The sequence below is a fragment of the Coregonus clupeaformis genome, chromosome 20, assembly GCF_020615455.1.
Source record: "Coregonus clupeaformis isolate EN_2021a chromosome 20, ASM2061545v1, whole genome shotgun sequence".
Taxonomy (NCBI): Eukaryota; Metazoa; Chordata; class Actinopteri; order Salmoniformes; family Salmonidae; genus Coregonus; species Coregonus clupeaformis.
In genome coordinates this window covers 22,876,567-22,894,104 of record NC_059211.1, presented here as the reverse complement: position 1 = coordinate 22,894,104, position 17,538 = coordinate 22,876,567, and the positions used below count along the sequence as shown (strand labels likewise).

Here is a 17,538-nt window from a genome sequence, read left to right as displayed (position 1 = left end):
TAGTTGTTTTTTTGGCTCCCTGCTCAGACCGAAGTGTACGCTTCCGCGGCAACAAAGTTATAATATACTGGAAATGACCAGACATTGTTTATGGAACAGTTTATGATTAGCACATTTCTTTATTGGTAGGTTAGAGATGTCCTCTTTTTTGATTATTTTAGATCACTTGTAATGAGAAGATACAAATAAAAAGCGTCACTCTGGACAAGAAAAATCAGTTCTGCATTGTTGCCTCCCACGGTAAAATCCAACCGCTGAGCTCCAGAGTCTAATGGTGGCAAGATGTACACCACTCCAGCCGACGCTTGGCATTGCGCATGGTGATCTGACGTTGCTTCCAGTGGCCGTTTGGAACTCGGCAGTGAGTGATGCAACCGAGGTCAGACGATTTTTATGCGCTTCAGCACTCGCCGGTCCCGTTCTGTGAGCTTGTGTGGCCTACCACTTCACGGCTGAGCCGTTGTTGCTCCGAGACGTTTCCACTTCACAATAACAGCACTCACAGTTGACCGGGGGCATCTCTAGCAGGGCAGAAATTTGACGAACTGACTTGTTGGAAAGGTGGCACTTGTTATGATGGTGCCACATTTGAAAGTCACTGAGCTCTTCAGTAAGGCCATTCTACTGCCAATGTTTGTCTATGGAGATTGCAAGGCGGTGTGCTCGATTTTATACACCTGTCAGTAATGGGTGTGGCTGAAATTGCCGAATCCACTCATTTGAAGGGGTGTCCACATACTTATGTATATATGATGTACAGTATCCTCATTGGATCACCAGACGACCTCTGACTGATGTGTAGGCTACTTCTCTGGTACTGATAGAGGAATTTGTATGTTTAGATTTAATGACTAAAAGTGTTCCACCCCGATACTGTGTTAAGAGTTATAAGACAATAAGCCCACTAACAGAGAAGGGGGTTAGAAACTGCTGAGACAAACATTCCAGGAGAAAGGATACCTAGAAACTGTCACACATAAACATTCTGTCCTGTGGAAATGTACAGGCCGCCTAAAGGTGGGCGGAGCAAAGTCCTTTGTGTGGACTCCTATAAAAGGCTGTGTGTGTTCTTAGCGCCAGAGCGCTCTCTGAATAAAATCGCTGATCTCTTGCAGACTGGAGAATTTGTTTTAAATTCTTAATTAACCAGAGCCTTACAACCTCTGGGAATTATTCAAAGCTTGAGTAACTATTAGAGATAGAAATTCTTGAGACAGGTACTTTCCTCGGGTGTAGTTAAAATGCCAAAATGAACTTCAAGCAAAACATTAGAAATGTTGCCGGCTACATTCTTGCTATGATAAACATTAGAAATATGATGACCATGCATTGTTTTTGCTAAAAAAAATACCTTCCCTTTTCATTGTTTTAATTTACTTATGTGTGGCTGCTAGCCAAATAGCATTGCACTTCTATCTGTTGTCATCTGATGAAAATGATTCTCTGCCGAATGTGTTGCACTAATGTATTTTGTGTGAAGAAAAACTATAGTTGCACGCCCCTTTATCACTCTATTGAAGCAAAAAACGCATATATAAAACGCAGGTGAAATGATTTAAAACGCAGATTTGGTGTTTTGGGCAGACCTCACCACCCTCTGGAGAGTCCTGCGGTTGCGGACGGTACAGCCCGACAGGATGCTCTCAATGGTGCATCTGTAAAAGTTTGTGAGGGTTTTAGGGGCCAAGATGAATTTCTTCAGCCTCCTGAGGTTGAAGAGGCACTGTTGCGTCTTCTTCACCACACTGTCTGTGTGGGTGGGCCGTTTCAGATTGTCAGTGATGTGCACGCCGAGGAACTTGAAGCTTTTCACCTTCTCCACTGCGGCCCCGTTGATGTGGATGGGGGGCGTGCTCCCTCTGCTGTCTCCTGAAGTCCACGATCAGCTCCTTTTGTTTTGTTGAGGTAGAGGTTATTTTCCGGGCACCACTCTGCCAGGGCCCTCTCCTCCCCGTAGGCGGTCTCGTCGTTGTTGGTAATCAGGCCTACCACGGTTGTGGAGGGGGCCAAGCACTCACCCTTGTGGGGCTCAGACCCAGGGCCCCGAGCTTAGTGATGAGCTAGGAGGGTACTATGGTGTTGAAGGCTGAGCTCCAGGCATTCTTACATGGGTATTCCTCTTGTCCAGATGGGATAGGGCAGTGCGATGGCGATTGCATCATTCGTGGATCTATTGGGGCGGTATGCAAATTGCAGTGGGTCTAGGGTGTCGGGTAAAGTGGAGGTGATATGATCCTTAACTAGCCTCTCAAAGCACTTCATGATGACAGAAGTGAGTGCTACGGGGCGATAGTCATTTAATTCAGTTACCTTTGCTTTCTTGGGTACAGGAACCGTGGTGATGTTGGTTTGTAACGCTGGTAAAGTGATGATGTCACAAGCCCTCAAAATGTAAACAAAACAAGCACTGGAGGCGAGCAACATTTTCGAACGCTATTTGCCCGTTGAAATGTGCTGCAGCACGCTGGTTTTCACAGCATTTCTCTGTTATTTTGAGATGAGCTAAAGCTGCAGCAAGACGTCTGATATTTGGCTGTTTGCAGGCTAGCATGAAGGACAGGAAGTAGCTAGCCACAGAGGTTCGTTTTGAGAATAACAGAAATAATATTTACTAAAGCATCATTTCAGGTGAACAAAAAAGTCCCATACAAGCGGTGGCCAACCTCGCTCCACTGATCTTTGATCTAGTGAGCAGACTTCTATTCCAGCCCAGCAATAGCTCACTTGATTATCAACTCATTAGGTTTACCTCCAGCAGGGTTGGCCTGCTCCAGTTGTAGTAGGTTTATACATGGTGTGTGACTTTTAACCGTATTTTTGTAAACAACATTTGCTAACATAGGTACACCTATATAATCCATGGTATATACAAGGATATACCCTTAGTCTCTTGGGACATTCATTGGGACCTCATTTGCCACAGGCTTTTCACAGCTCTCCGTATCTGAGGACAGAAAACATCACAAAGAAACAGGCTTCATTATACTCAAATTAGACAGCACTGGATATTATTTTTGCTATTATCTCTGTCCCATCTAGGGACTGAACTGGATAATCTTTTCATAATGTCATCACACAGAATGACCTGCCCTGTCCAGTAGCATGTTCACTTCCTTTTCTGACAGCTGGAGCTTCAAAGCCTCACCGTCTTCCATGGCTGTTATCTACCAATTAATTTGGAGCTTGTGTTTTTAATTTACAATGATAAATCTATCAAGATAGCTAACTAATAGGAAGTTAGCTAGCTAGATGATATTTAATTCCCTTAGCTATACAATATGTGAAGTTAGCTAGCTGTAGCAGCTCATTTGAGTTAGCCTACACAGTGGCCTACTGTAGGTATCTAGTTAGTTAGTTAGCTTAAAAAACATTTTTTTTATTCAATATGTTTTCCCACTGCCTCCATTTTTTGGGGTCCTTAGAAAAAAGAAATATGGGCGATCTTCCAGATGTTTTCAGTGGTAGCAAAGCACAGCCAGAGCCATGTGGACGATTGGAGACGGGGCAAAAAGCTTGTTTGTCTCCAAAACGGTTTAGAACGCGTTGTGATGTTGAACTTTACCAGCATATTAAAACCATATATTCCGCGGCACATCATAAACACCAGGCTCTTCTAGGCCTGACCAGGCACAGCCACACAGTAGCCAATAGCAACACTGACTGTGGAAATCAAGAAAATGTTACTAGCTCTATTGAAATTAAATAATACAAATAAATTGTTATTAAATCATTACATTGTTGATATGGTATTGTAATATGAAACCCCCCTTTTGTTGTTTTAAAATGTGAGTGCTGTCGTGTAGCCTATTGGTTGAGTCCCTGCCTTGAGAATCCAAGCCAATCAGTGGGTTTGTGCTTGCTGGGACTTGTTGCTATAGTGAGCTGTTGCCTTTTTTATGATGTTTGCCCAATTATATATTGAGGAAACTGATGTTGTCGACGGTTACCGTGTCTTTGGCATAACGTTGTAGGCCTTTCTATTGTTCTCTTCTGTAATGAACTTTAATATGGAGAATCAGCTTGCCATATCAACTGTTGTTTGAACTGCGGGTACGTGTTGGCTTGGCAACATGGTGGTGACCGTTGTATACCGATCAAAGGAACGTATGGAATGATACCAATTACAGTTGACCTTTCATATACACAGTGTACAGAGCTGAATCAAGAGTCATTGCTCTGTCATTAAATACACACATGTATACCAAACAAAAACTATTGATTTCTAAGTTTAACAAACCATACTACTCTATGCACAATGAATACTTCAAACAATTTACACAGTAAATAAAAAAAATACAAAACATTTACAGGAAAAATGGTGCAGATGATCCGTTTTTTATTCTGTTACCAAACTTTGTATCGACACAGTTCTTCCTGTACATTTAAAAAAACATTTTATTGTTAAAAGAAGTCCTTGTGCATAGAGTTCTATGGTTTGTTGAACTTTTAAATCAATGGTTTTTGTTTACATTTTAAAGTGAAAAATCTGAGTGAGCATAATTCTGTTACCATGGAATTGCCTGTCTGTCACTGAATGTTATTGGACTTGTCTAGGCCTAGTTTCGTCCTAATATCCCCCTGGTCGTTACATTGACGTTTGTCTGTGGTTCAGTCCTGATATCCCCCTGGTCATTACATTGACGTTTGTCTGTGGTTCAGTCCTGATATCCCCCTGGTCGTTACATTGACGTCTGTCTGTGGTTCAGTCCTGATATCCCCCTGGTCATTACATTGACGTTTGTCTGTGGTTCAGTCCTGATATCCCCCTGGTCATTACATTGACGTTTGTCTGTGGTTCAGTCCTGATATCCCCCTGGTCATTACATTGACGTTTGTCTGTGGTTCAGTCCTGATATCCCCCTGGTCATTACATTGACGTTTGTCTGTGGTTCAGTCCTGATATCCCCCTGGTCGTTACATTGACGTCTGTCTGTGGTTCAGTCCTGATATCCCCCTGGTCGTTACATTGACGTCTGTCTGTGGTTCAGTCCTGATATCCCCCTGGTCGTTACATTGACATCTGTCTGTGGTTCAGTCCTGATATCCCCCTGGTCGTTACATTGACGTTTGTCTGTGTCAGAGTTTGTACCTGGATTGTTGACATGTTTGAGGGTTAAACATTAACCCAGTGATAAGTTAATAAGAACTCTACCTGCCGGCTGATGGGGTGTACAGGTGTGTGTGTGTGTGTGTGTGTGTGTGTGTAGTGTATCACCTTGAGTTAATGTCTTTTTGAAATGTAGCTTAGTTGGCTAACAATTTGTTATATCACGATTGTGCCATAACTTGAATATAATCTCTTTGATAATGAATTCGCCCTTCCTTCAACACAGCAGTGTGCTCCACTGAACAAAAATATAAACGCAACATGCAGCAATTTACTGAGTTACAGTTTATATAAGAAAATCTGTCAATTGAAATCAATTCATTAGGGCCTAATCTATGGATTTCACATGACTGGGAATACAGATATACATCTGTTTGTCACAGTTAACTTTAAAAAAAAAAGTAGGGGTGTGGATCAGAAAACCAGTCAGTATCTGGTGTGACCACCATTTGCCTCTTGCAGCGTGACACATCTCCTTCGCATAGAGTTGATCAGGCTGTTGATTGTGGAATGTTGTACCATTCCTCTTCAATGGTTATGCGAAGTTGCTGGATATTGGGGAGCACTCCGTTCACAATGTTGACATCAGCAAACTGCTAGCCTACTCGACTGCCCGGTACAGTTGAAACAAGGATTCATCCGTGAAGAGCACACTTCTCCAATGTGCCAGTGGCCATCGAAGGTGATCATTTGCCCACTGAAGTCAGTAACGGCGCCGAACTGCAGTCAGGTCAAGACCCTGGTGAGGACGACGGGCACGCAGATGAGCTTCCCTGAGACGGTTTCTGACAGTTTTTGCAGAAATTATTCGGTTGTGCAAACCCACAGTTTCATCAGCTGTTCGGGTGGCTGGTCTCAGACGAACCCACAGGTGAAGAAGCAGGATGTGGAGGTTCTGGGCTGGCGTGGTTACAAGTTGTCTGCGGTGTGAGGCCGGTTGGACGTACTGCCACATTCTCTAAAACAACGTTGGAGGTGGCTTATGGTAGAGAAATATGTATTAAATTCTCTGGTAATAGCTCTGGTGTACATTCCTGCAGTCAGCATGCCAATTGCAAGCTCCCTCAAAACTTGAGACATCTGTGGCATTGTGTTGTGTGACAAAACTGCACATTTTAGAGTGGCCTTTTATTGTCCCCAGCACAAGGTGCACCTGTGTAATGATCATGCTGTTTAATCAGCTTCTTGATATGCCACACGTGTCAGGTGGATGGTTTATCTTGGCAAATGAGAAATGCTCGCTAACAGGCATGTAAACAAATTTGTGCACAGAATTTGAGCGAAATAAGCTTTTTGTGTGTATGGAACATTTCTGGGATCTTTTATTTCAGCTCATGAAACATCAGACCAACACTTTACATGTTGCGTTTATATTTTTGTTCAGTGTAGATTATGAATAAGCTGCCTTTTAGACTTTACATTCCTGTTAACTCTTTGAGGCTTTATATTAGTGCCGTCCCCGACAAAAAACAAAAAATTGGTCGACCGAGAGTCAATCGTTTGGTCTAAATGTTTAAACTTATTTTCCATATATAGACACCCTATGTGTTTGAACAAAATCAACTACATACAGTGGCTTGCGAAAGTATTCACCCCCCATTTTTCCTATTTTGTTGCCTTACAACCTGGAATTCAAATTGATTTTTTGGGGGGTTTGTATCATTTGATTTACACAACATGCCTACCACATTGAAGATGCAAAATATTTTTTATTGTGAAACCAACAAGAAATAAGATTTAAAAAAAAAAACAGAACTTGAGCGTGCATAACTATTTACAGCTGCAAGTCTCTTGGGGTATGTCGCTTGGCACATCTAGCCACTGGGATTTTTGCCCATTCTTCAAGGCAAAACTGCTCCAGCTCCTTCAAGTTGTATGGGTTCCACTGGTGTACAGCAATCTTTAAGTCATACCACAGATTCTCAATTGCACTGAGGTTTGGGCTTTGACTAGGTCATTCCAAGACATTTAAATGTTTCCCCTTAAACCACTCCAGTGTTGCTTTAGCAGTATGCTTAGGGTCATTGTCCTGCTGGAAGTTGAACCTCCGTCCCAGTCTCAAATCTCTGGAAGATTGAAACAGGTTTCCCTCAAGAATTTCCCTGTATTTAGCGCCATCCATCATTCCTTCAATTCTGATCAGTTTCCCAGTCCCTGCCAATGAAAAACATCCCCACAGCATGATGCTGCCACCACCATGCTTCACTGTGGGGATGGTGTTCTCGGGGTGATGAGAGGTGTTGGGTTTGCGCCAGACATAGCATTTTCCTTGATGGACAAAAAGCTCAATTTTAGTCTCATCTGACCAGAGTACCTTCTTCCAGATGTTTGGGGAGTCTCCCACATGCCTTTTGGCGAACACCAAACGTGTTTGCATATTTTTTTCTTTAAGCCATGTCTTTTTTCTGGCCACTTCCGTAAAGCCCAGCTCTGTGGAGTGTACGGCTTGAAGTGGTCCTGTGGATAGATACTCCAATCTCCGCTGTGGATCTTTGCAGCTCCTTCAGGGTTATGTTTGGTCTCTTTGTTGCCTCTCTGATTAATGCCCTCCTTGCCTGGTCTGTGAGTTTTGGTGGGCGGCCCTCTCTTGGCAGGTTTGTTGTGGTGCCATATTCTTTCCATTTTTTAATAATGGATTTAATGGTGCTCCGTGGGATGTTCAAAGTTTCTGATATATTTTTATAACCCAACCCTGATCTGTACTTCTCCACAACTTTGTCCCTGACCTGTTTGGAGAGCTCCTTGGTCTTCATGGTGCCGCTTGCTTGGTGGTGCTCCTTGCTTAGTGGTGTTGCAGACTCTGGGGCCTTTCAGAACAGGTGTATATACAGTTGAAGTCGGAAGTTTACATACACTTAGGTTGGAGTCATTAAAACTTGTTTTTCAACCACTCCACAAATTTCTTGTTAACAAACTATAGTTTTGGCAAGTCAGTTAGGACATCTACTTTGTGCATGACACAAGTAATTTTTCCAACAATTGTTTACAGACAGATTATTTCACTTATAATTCACTGTATCACAATTCCAGTGGGTCAGAAGTTTAAATACACTAAGTTGACTGTGCCTTTTAAACAGCTTGGAAACTTCCAGAAAATGATGTCATGGCTTTAGAAGCTTTTGATAGGCTAATTGACATAATTTGAGTCAATTGGAGGTGTACCTGTGGATGTATTTCAAGGCCTACTACCTTCAAACTCAGTGCCTCTTTGCTTGACATCATGGGAAAATCAAAAGAAATCAGCCAAAAAATTGTAGACCTCCACAAGTCTGGTTCATCCTTGGGAGCAATTTCCAAACGCCTGAAGGTACCACGTTCATCTGTACAAACAATAGTACGCAAGTATAAACACCATGGGACCACGCAGCAGTCATACCGCTCAGGAAGGTGACGCGTTCTGTCTCCTAGAGATGAACGTACTTTGGTGCGAAAAGTGCAAATCAATCCCAGAACAACAGCAAATGACCTTGTGAAGATGTTAGAGGACACGGGTACAAAAGTATCTATATCCACAGTAAAACGAGTCCTATATCGACATAACCTGAAAGGCCGCTCAGCAAGGAAGAAGCCACTGCTCCAAAACCGCCATAAAAAAGCCAGACTACGGTTTGCAACTAAACATGGGATCAAAGATCGTACTTTTTGGATAAATGTCCTCTGGTATGATGAAACAAAAATAGAACTGTTTGGCCATAATGACCATCGTTTTGTTTGGAGGAAAAAGGAGGTGCCTTGCAAGCCGAAGAACACCATCCCAACCGTGAAGCACGGGGGAGGCAGCATCATGCTGTAGGGGTGCTTTACTGCAGGAGGGACTGGTGCACTTCACAAAATAGATGGCATCATGAGGAAGGAAAATTGTGGATATATTGAAGCAACATCTCAAGACATCAGTCAGGAAGTTAATGCTTGGTCGCAAATAGGCCTTCCAAATAGACAATGACCCCAAGCATACTTCCAAAGTTGTGGCAAAATGGCTTAAGGACAACAAAGTCAAGGTATTGGAGTGGCCATCACAAAGCCCTGACCTCAATCCTGTAGAAAATGTGTGGGCAGAACTGAAAAAGTGTGTGTGAGCAAGGAGGCCTACAAACCTGACTCCGTTACACCAGCTCTTGTCAGGAGGAATGGGCCGAAATTCACCCAACTTATTGTGGGAAGCTTGTGGAAGGCTACCCAAAACGTTTGACCCAAGTTAAACAATTTAAAGGCAATGTTACCAAATACTAATTGAGTGTATGTAAACTTCTGACCCACTGGGAATGTGATGAAAGAAATAAAAGCTGAAATAAATCATTCTCTCTACTATTATTCTGACATTTCACATTCTTAAAATAAAGTGGTGATCCTAACTGACCTAAGACCGGGAATTTTTACTAGGATTAAATGTCAGGAATTGTGAAAAACTGAGTTTAAATGTATTTGGCTAAGGTGTATGTAAACTTCCGACTTCAACTGTATACTGAGATCATGTGACAGATCATGTGACACTTAGATTACACACAGGTGGACTTTATTTAACTAATTATGTGACTTCTGAAGGTAATTGGTGTCACCAGATCTTATTTAGGGGCTTCATAGCAATGGGGGTGAATAGATATGCATGCACCATTTTTCCATTATTTATTTTTTAGAAGTTTCTGAAGCAAGTAATTTTTTTCATTTCACTTCACCAATTTTGATTATTTTGTGTGTGTTCATTACATGAAATCCAAATAAAAATCAATTTAAATTACAGGTTGTAATGCAACAAAATAGGAAAAACGCCAAAGGGGATGAATACTTTTGCAAGGCACTGTAGAATCCCTTATTAGATTTAATTTTAAGGCAGTGAAATGTGAAGATTATGCAAGGGGTGTGCAGACTTTCACTAGCGACTGAGTCTTATTCCTTTAGACATTTTACACAGATGTATTTCTCATTATTTGAACTAAAAGTTTTATCAAACTGATAATGTTTTGCTTCAGGTGAATAATGTGGTTCCTTTTATAAATCTGTTGGTAAAATTCAGGGACAAATAGGTGATTTAACAGACCTTTTTATATATTTACTTTATCAGCACCTGGCATATTTACGGTCATGTAAAATGTTATATTTAGTTAAAGCATACATTTTTTTTATCGTAATAGAACTTTAAAATCCTAACATGAATACTTTTGCAAGGCACTGTATGCGCTGAGCTTGTCAGATGCTTTAAGCACACTGTTCGATTACATAATGAAGACATACAGTGGGGAAAAAAAGTATTTAGTCAGCCACCAATTGTGCAAGTTCTCCCACTTAAAAAGATGAGAGAGGCCTGTAATTTTCATCATAGGTACACGTCAACTATGACAGACAAAATGAGAAAAAAAAATCCAGAAAATCACATTGTAGGATTTTTAATGAATTTATTGGCATATGATGGTGGAAAATAAGTATTTGGTCAATAACAAAAGTTTCTCAATACTTTGTTATATACCCTTTGTTGGCAATGACAGGTCAAACGTTTTCTGTAAGTCTTCACAAGGTTTTCACACACTGTTGCTGGTATTTTGGCCCATTCCTCCATGCAGATCTCCTCTAGAGCAGTGATGTTTTGGGGCTGTCGCTGGGCAACACAGACTTTCAACTCCCTCCAAAGATTTTCTATGGGGTTGGGATCTGGAGACTGGCTAGGCCACCCAGGACCTTGAAATGCTTCTTACGAAGCCACTCCTTCGTTGCCCGGGCGGTGTGTTTGGGATCATTGTCATGCTGAAAGACCCAGCCACGTTTCATCTTCAATGCCCTTGCTGATGGAAGGAGGGTTTCACTCAAAATCTCACGATACATGGCCCCATTCATTCTTTCCTTTACACGGATCAGTCAGTCCTGGTCCCTTTGCAGAAAAAACAGCCCCAAAGCATGATGTTTCCAACCCCATGCTTCACAGTAGGTATGGTGTTCTTTGGATGCAACTCAGCATTCTTTGTCCTCCAAACATGACGAGTTGAGTTTTTACCAAAAAGTTATATTTTGGTTTCATCTGACCATATGACATTCTCCCAATCCTCTTCTGGATCATCCAAATGCACTTCAGACGGGCCTGGACATGTACTGGCTTAAGCAGGGGGACACGTCTCGCACTGCAGGATTTGAGTCCCTGGCGGCGTAGTGTGTTACTGATGGTTGGCTTTGTTACTTTGGTCCCAGCTCTCTGCAGGTCATTCACTAGGTCCCCCCGTGTGGTTCTGGGATTTTTGCTCACCGTTCTTGTAATCATTTTGACCCCACGGGGTGAGATCTTGCGTGGAGCCCCAGATCGAGGGAGATTATCAGTGGTCTTGTATGTCTTCCATTTCCTAATAGTTGCTCCCACAGTTGATTTCTTCAAACCAAGCTGCTTACCTATTGCAGATTCAGTCTTCCCAGCCTGGTGCAGGTCTACAATTTTGTTTTTGGTGTCCTTTGACAGCTCTTTGGTCTTGGCCATTGTGAAGTTTGGAGTGTGACTGTTTGAGGTTGTGGACAGGTGTATTTTATCTGATAACAAGTTCAAACAGGTGCCATTAATACAGGTAACGAGTGGAGGACAGAGGAGCCTCTGAAAGAAGAAGTTACAGGTCTGTGAGAGCCAGAAATATTGCTTGTTTGTAGGTGACCAAATACTTATTTTCCACCATAATTTGCAAATAAATTCATTAAAAATCCTACAATGGGATTTTCTGGATTTTTTTTCCTCAATTTGTCTGTCATAGTTGACGTGTACCTATGATGAAAATTACAGGCCTCTCTCATCTTTTTAAGTGGGAGAACTTGCACAATTGGTGGATGACTAAATACTTTTTTTCCCCACTGTACATATGTCTCAAGAAAGAGCCCGATGGTCACACTGTTAAAAAGAATTACAGCGAGTGCCTGTGTAACTCTCTCTCCTCCCTACTGCAGCCAACAGGCACCACATCACAGCAAGGGTTTATTGCGCTGTCCGTGCTGAAGCTGCAACATCATGTCAGCCAATTAGTTTCTAACTTGTTTCTGACAGAAAGCTCTGTTACGAAATCCCTCATTTTATTTTTCATGAAAAACATTCCGTATTCCCTCAACCGTTTGTTCTCTTTACGTGAAACATTCAAGCATCGCATGCACGTAACCAATAGGGCCTGACCTATAGCCTATTATAATCACAGCAATACATTGGTTAGAACAAACTCTGAACACAGTAATGTCGACAGCAAAATGGATGCGGAGGACTTGAAAAAGAAACTCGAAACGGCAGAATGATTACTGGTTGCTCAGGAGGGAAATGGGAAGTCAGATCTGTGGCAGACATTTGGCTTAGTTGTGGAAACTACTGGATGTCAAGAAAATGGAGGGTAGCAAGCGTTGCGTGAGTATTATGTTTGCCAAACAGTTGCTGTTAGATTACAATATTATTATTTTTTCTGACCATTTGAACAGTGTAAACAACACTAAATAATTAAGTGTACCAGAGAGTCTTTTGACAAAAACAAATGTATAAATCCTTTATTACTTCAGATTAAGTTGCATGCGTTCCTGATTTGCGGTTTATTTATTGTTTAGGCTAATTATTCCAAGCTCCCTTTTTGTTATTTAATTTTAAAACTAAAATGCTTGATTGCATTTCAAAGCATGAATGTCTCGTATGCTGTGTGATGGCATGAACGAATGAATGATTGATACAGTTGCCTGTATATTGAAATATAGGCCTGAAGTAAGTTACGGTATTAAGACTAAACAGGACGTGCTCTTAGGCCTACAGCTCGATGGTGGTTATACAAGGCTACTATACAAATCCTACTAATGATAGCGACATTTCTTAATATTATAATGATTGTAATAATAATTTGTATCATAAAGAAGGAGATCAACAGAAAGGAATGTATAGGGAGCGAGAGCGGTGTAACATTATGTGCGACAAACAGGTGCTGTTAGATTACAATATTATTTTTCTGCCTGCTTGGAACAGTGTAAACAGTAAATAAATTAAGTAATACCAGTCTGTTCTAACGAAAAAGAATTGCAAAGCCTTTGTTACGGCATAGCAAAGTTTCAAAACAGTCGAATCTGTGAAATTGCTTAATCCAATATTTTTGCTGTTGCGTGAGGCTTGGTGCTCACGGAATCAGTAGGCTGTTAATCAAACACTCGAACAGGCAACAAAAGCAAGATCTGTCTTATTTCTGTAGATATACAGTACCAGTCAAAAGTTTACTCAAGGGTTTTTCTTTATTTTTACTATTTTCTACATTGTAGAATAATAGTGAAGACATCAAAACTATGAAATAACACATATGGAATCATGTAGTAACCAAAAAAGTTTTAAACGAATAAACATTTATTTTAGATTTTAGATTCTTCAAAGTAGCCACCCTTTGCCTTGATGACAGCTTTGCACACTCTTGGCATTCTCTCAACCAGCTTCATGAGGAATGCTTTTCAAACAGTCTTGAATGAGTTCCCACATATGCTGAGCGCTTGTTGGCTGCTTTTCCTTCACTCTGCGGTCCAACTCATCCCAAATCATCTCAATTGCAGGGAAACTTAAATCCGTTCTACCTAATTTCTACCAGCATGTTAAATGTGTAACCAGAGGGAAAAAAAACTCTAGACCATCTTTACTCCACACACAGAGACTCATACAAAGCTCTCCCCCGCCCTCCATTTGGCAAATCTGACCATAACTCTATCCTCCTGATTCCTGCTTATAAGCAAAAACTAAAGCAGGCAGCACCAGTGACTCGGTTAATAAAAAAGTGGTCAGATGACGCAGATGCTAAGCTACAGGACTGTTTTGCTAGCACAGACTGGAATATGTTCCGGGATTCTTCAGATAGCATTGAGGAGTACACCACATCAGTCACTGGCTTCATCAATCAGTGCATCGATGACGTCGTCCCCACAGTGACCGTACGTGCATACCCCAACCAGAAGCCATGGATTACAGGCAACATCCGCACTGAGCTAAAGGGTAGAGCTGCCGCTTTCAAGGAGCGGGACTCTAACCCGGACGCTTATAAGAAATCCCGCTATGCCCTCCGACGAACCATCAAATAGGCAAAGAGTCAATACAGGACTAAGATTGAATCGTACTACACCGGCTCTGACGCTCGTCGGATGTGGCATGGCTTGAAAACTATTACAGACTACAAAGGGAAGCACAGCCGCAAGCTGCCCAGTGACACAAGCCTACCAGAGGAGCTAAATCACTTCTATGCTCGCTTCGAGGCAAGCAACACTGAAGCATGCATGAGAGCACCAGCTGTTCCGGATGACTGTGATCATGCTCTCCGCAGCCGATTTGAGGAAGACTTTTAAGCAGGTCAACATTCACAAGGCCACAGGGCCAGACGGATTACCAGGACGTGTACTCGGAGCATGTGCTGACCAACTGGCAAGTGTCTTCACTGACATTTTCAACATGTCCCTGACTGAGTCTGTAATACCAACATGTTTCAAACAGACCACCATAGACCCTGTGCCCAAGGACACTAAGATAACCTGCCTAAATGACTACCGACCCGTAGCACTCACGTCTGTAGCCATGAAATGCTTTGAAAGGCTGGTCATGGCTCACATCAACACCATTATCCCGGAAACCCTATACCCACTCCAATTTGCATACCGCCCCAACAGATCCACAGGTGATGCAATCTCTATTGCACTCCACACTGCCCTTTCCCACCTGGACAAGAGAAACACCTACGTGAGAATGCTATTCATTGACTACAGCTCAGCGTTCTACACCATAGTGCCCTCAAAGCTCATCACTAAGCTAAGGATCCTGGGACTAAACACCTCCCTCTGCAACTGGATCCTGGACTTACTGACGGGCCGCCCCCAGGTGGTAAGGGTAGGTAACAACACATCTGCCAAGCTGATCCTCAACACGGGGGCCCCTCAGGGGTGCGTGCGCAGTCCCCTCCTGTACTCCCTGTTCACCCATGACTGCATGGCCAGGCACGACTCCAACACCATCATTAAGTTTGCCGACGACACAACAGTGGTAGGCCTGATCACCGACAACGATGAGACAGCCTATAGGGAGGAGGTCAGAGACCTGGCCTTGTGGTGCCAGGATAACAACCTCATTCTCAATTCTCATTGACAGGGCTGTAGTGGAACAGGTTGAGAGCTTCAAGTTCCTTGGTGTCCACATCACCAACGAACTATCATGGTCCAAACACACCAAGACAGTCGTGAAGAGGGCACGACCAAGCCTATTCCCCCTCAGGACACTGAAAAGATTTGGCATGGGTCCTCAGATCCTCAAAAAGTTCTACAGCTGCACCATCGAGAGCATCCTGACTGGTTGCTTCACTGCCTGGTATGGCAACTGCTTGGCCTCCGACCGTAAGGCACTACAGAGGGTAGTGCGTACGGCCCAGTACATCACTAGGGCCAAGCTTCCTGCCATCCAGGACCTCTATACCAGGCAGTGTCAGAGGAAGACCCTCAAAATTGTCAAAGACTCCAGCCACCCTAGTCATAGACTGTTCTCTCTGCTACCGCACGGCAAGCGGTACCAGAGCGCCAAGTCTAGGTCCAAAATGCTTCTCAACAGCTTCTACCCCCAAGCCATAAGACTCCTGAACAGCTAATCATGGCTACCCTGACTATTTGCATTGCCCCCCCACTCCATCCCCCTCTTTTACGCTGCTGCTACTCTGTTTATTATTTATGCATAGTCACTTTAACTCTACCCACATGTACATACAGTGGGGGGAAAAAGTATTTAGTCAGCTACCAATTGTGCAAGTTCTCCCACTTAAAAAGATGAGAGAGGCCTGTAATTTTCATCATAGGTACACGTCAACTATGACAGACAAAATGAGGAAAAAAATTCCTGAAAATCACATTGTAGGATTTTTTATGAATTTATTTGCAAATTATGGTGGAAAATAAGTATTTGGTCACCTATAAACAAGCAAGATTTCTGGCTCTCACAGACCTGTAACTTCTTCTTTAAGAGGCTCCTCTGTCCTCCACTCGTTACCTGTATTAATGGCACCTGTTTGAACTTGTTATCAGTATAAAAGACACCTGTCCACAACCTCAAACAGTCACACTCCAAACTCCACTATGGCCAAGACTAAAAGAGCTGTCAAAGGACACCAGAAACAAAATTGTAGACCTGCACCAGGCTGGGAAGACTGAATCTGCAATAGGTAAGCAGCTTGGTTTGAAGAAATCAACTGTGGGAGCAATTATTAGGAAATGGAAGACATACAAGACCACTGATAATCTCCCTCGATCTGGGGCTCCACGCAAGATCTCACCCCGTGGGTCAAAATGATCACAAGAACGGTGAGCAAAAATCCCAGAACCACACGGGGGACCTCGAGTGAATGACCTGCAGAGAGCTGGGACCAAAGTAACAAAGCCTACCATCAGTAACACACTACGCCGCCAGGGACTCAAATCCTGCAGTGCGAGACGTGTCCCCCTGCTTAAGCCAGTACATGTCCAGGCCCGTCTGAAGTTTGCTAGAGTGCATTTGGATGATCCAGAAGAGGATTGGGAGAATGTCATATGGTCAGATGAAACCAAAATAGAACTTTTTGGTAAAAACTCAACTCGTCGTGTTTGGAGGACAAAGAATGCTGAGTTGCATCCAAAGAACACCATACCTACTGTGAAGCATGGGGGTGGAAACATCATGCTTTGGAGCAGTTTTTCTGCAAAGGGACCAGGACGACTGATCTGTGTAAAGGAAAGAATGAATAGGGCCATGTATCATGAGATTTTGAGTGAAAACCTCCTTCCATCAGCAAGGGCATTGAAGATGAAACGTGGCTGGGTCTTTCAGCATGACAATGATCCCAAACACACCGCCCGGGCAACGAAGGAGTGGCTTCGTAAGAAGCATTTCAAGGTCCTGGTGTGGCCTAGCCAGTCTCCAGATCTCAACCCCATAGAAAATCTTTGGAGGGAGTCGAAAGTCCGTGTTGCCCAGCGACAGCCCCAAAACATCACTGCTCTAGAGGAGATCTGCATGGAGGAATGGGCCAAAATACCAGCAACAGTGTGTGAAAACCTTGTGAAGACTTACAGAAAGCGTTTGACCTGTGTCATTGCCAACAAAGGGTATATAACAACGTATTGAGAAACTTTTGTTATTGACCAAATACTTATTTTCCACCATAATTTGCAAATAAATTCATTAAAAATCCTACAATGTGATTTTCTGAAATTTTTTCCTCATTTTGTCTGTCTAGTTACGTGTACCTATGATGAAAATTACAGGCCTCTCTCATCTTTTTAAGTGGGAGAACATGCACAATTGGTGGATGACTAAATACTTTTTTCCCCCACTGTATTACCTCAATTACCTCGACTAGCCGGTGCCCCCACACATTGACTCTGCACCGGTACCCCCCTGTATATATAGCCTCCCTACTGTTATTTTATTTTACTGCTGCTCTTTAGTTATTTGCTTTTATTTTACT

The 17,538-nt window shown here is 42.7% G+C and overlaps 1 protein-coding gene across 2 annotated transcripts in view; it reads left to right on the top strand.

The window, feature by feature from the left end:
* LOC121534131 (insulin receptor-like) overlaps positions 1–17,538 on the top strand; it is a 206,675-nt gene that overhangs the window by 49,043 nt on the left and 140,094 nt on the right. The gene's annotated exons all lie outside the window — the stretch shown is intronic.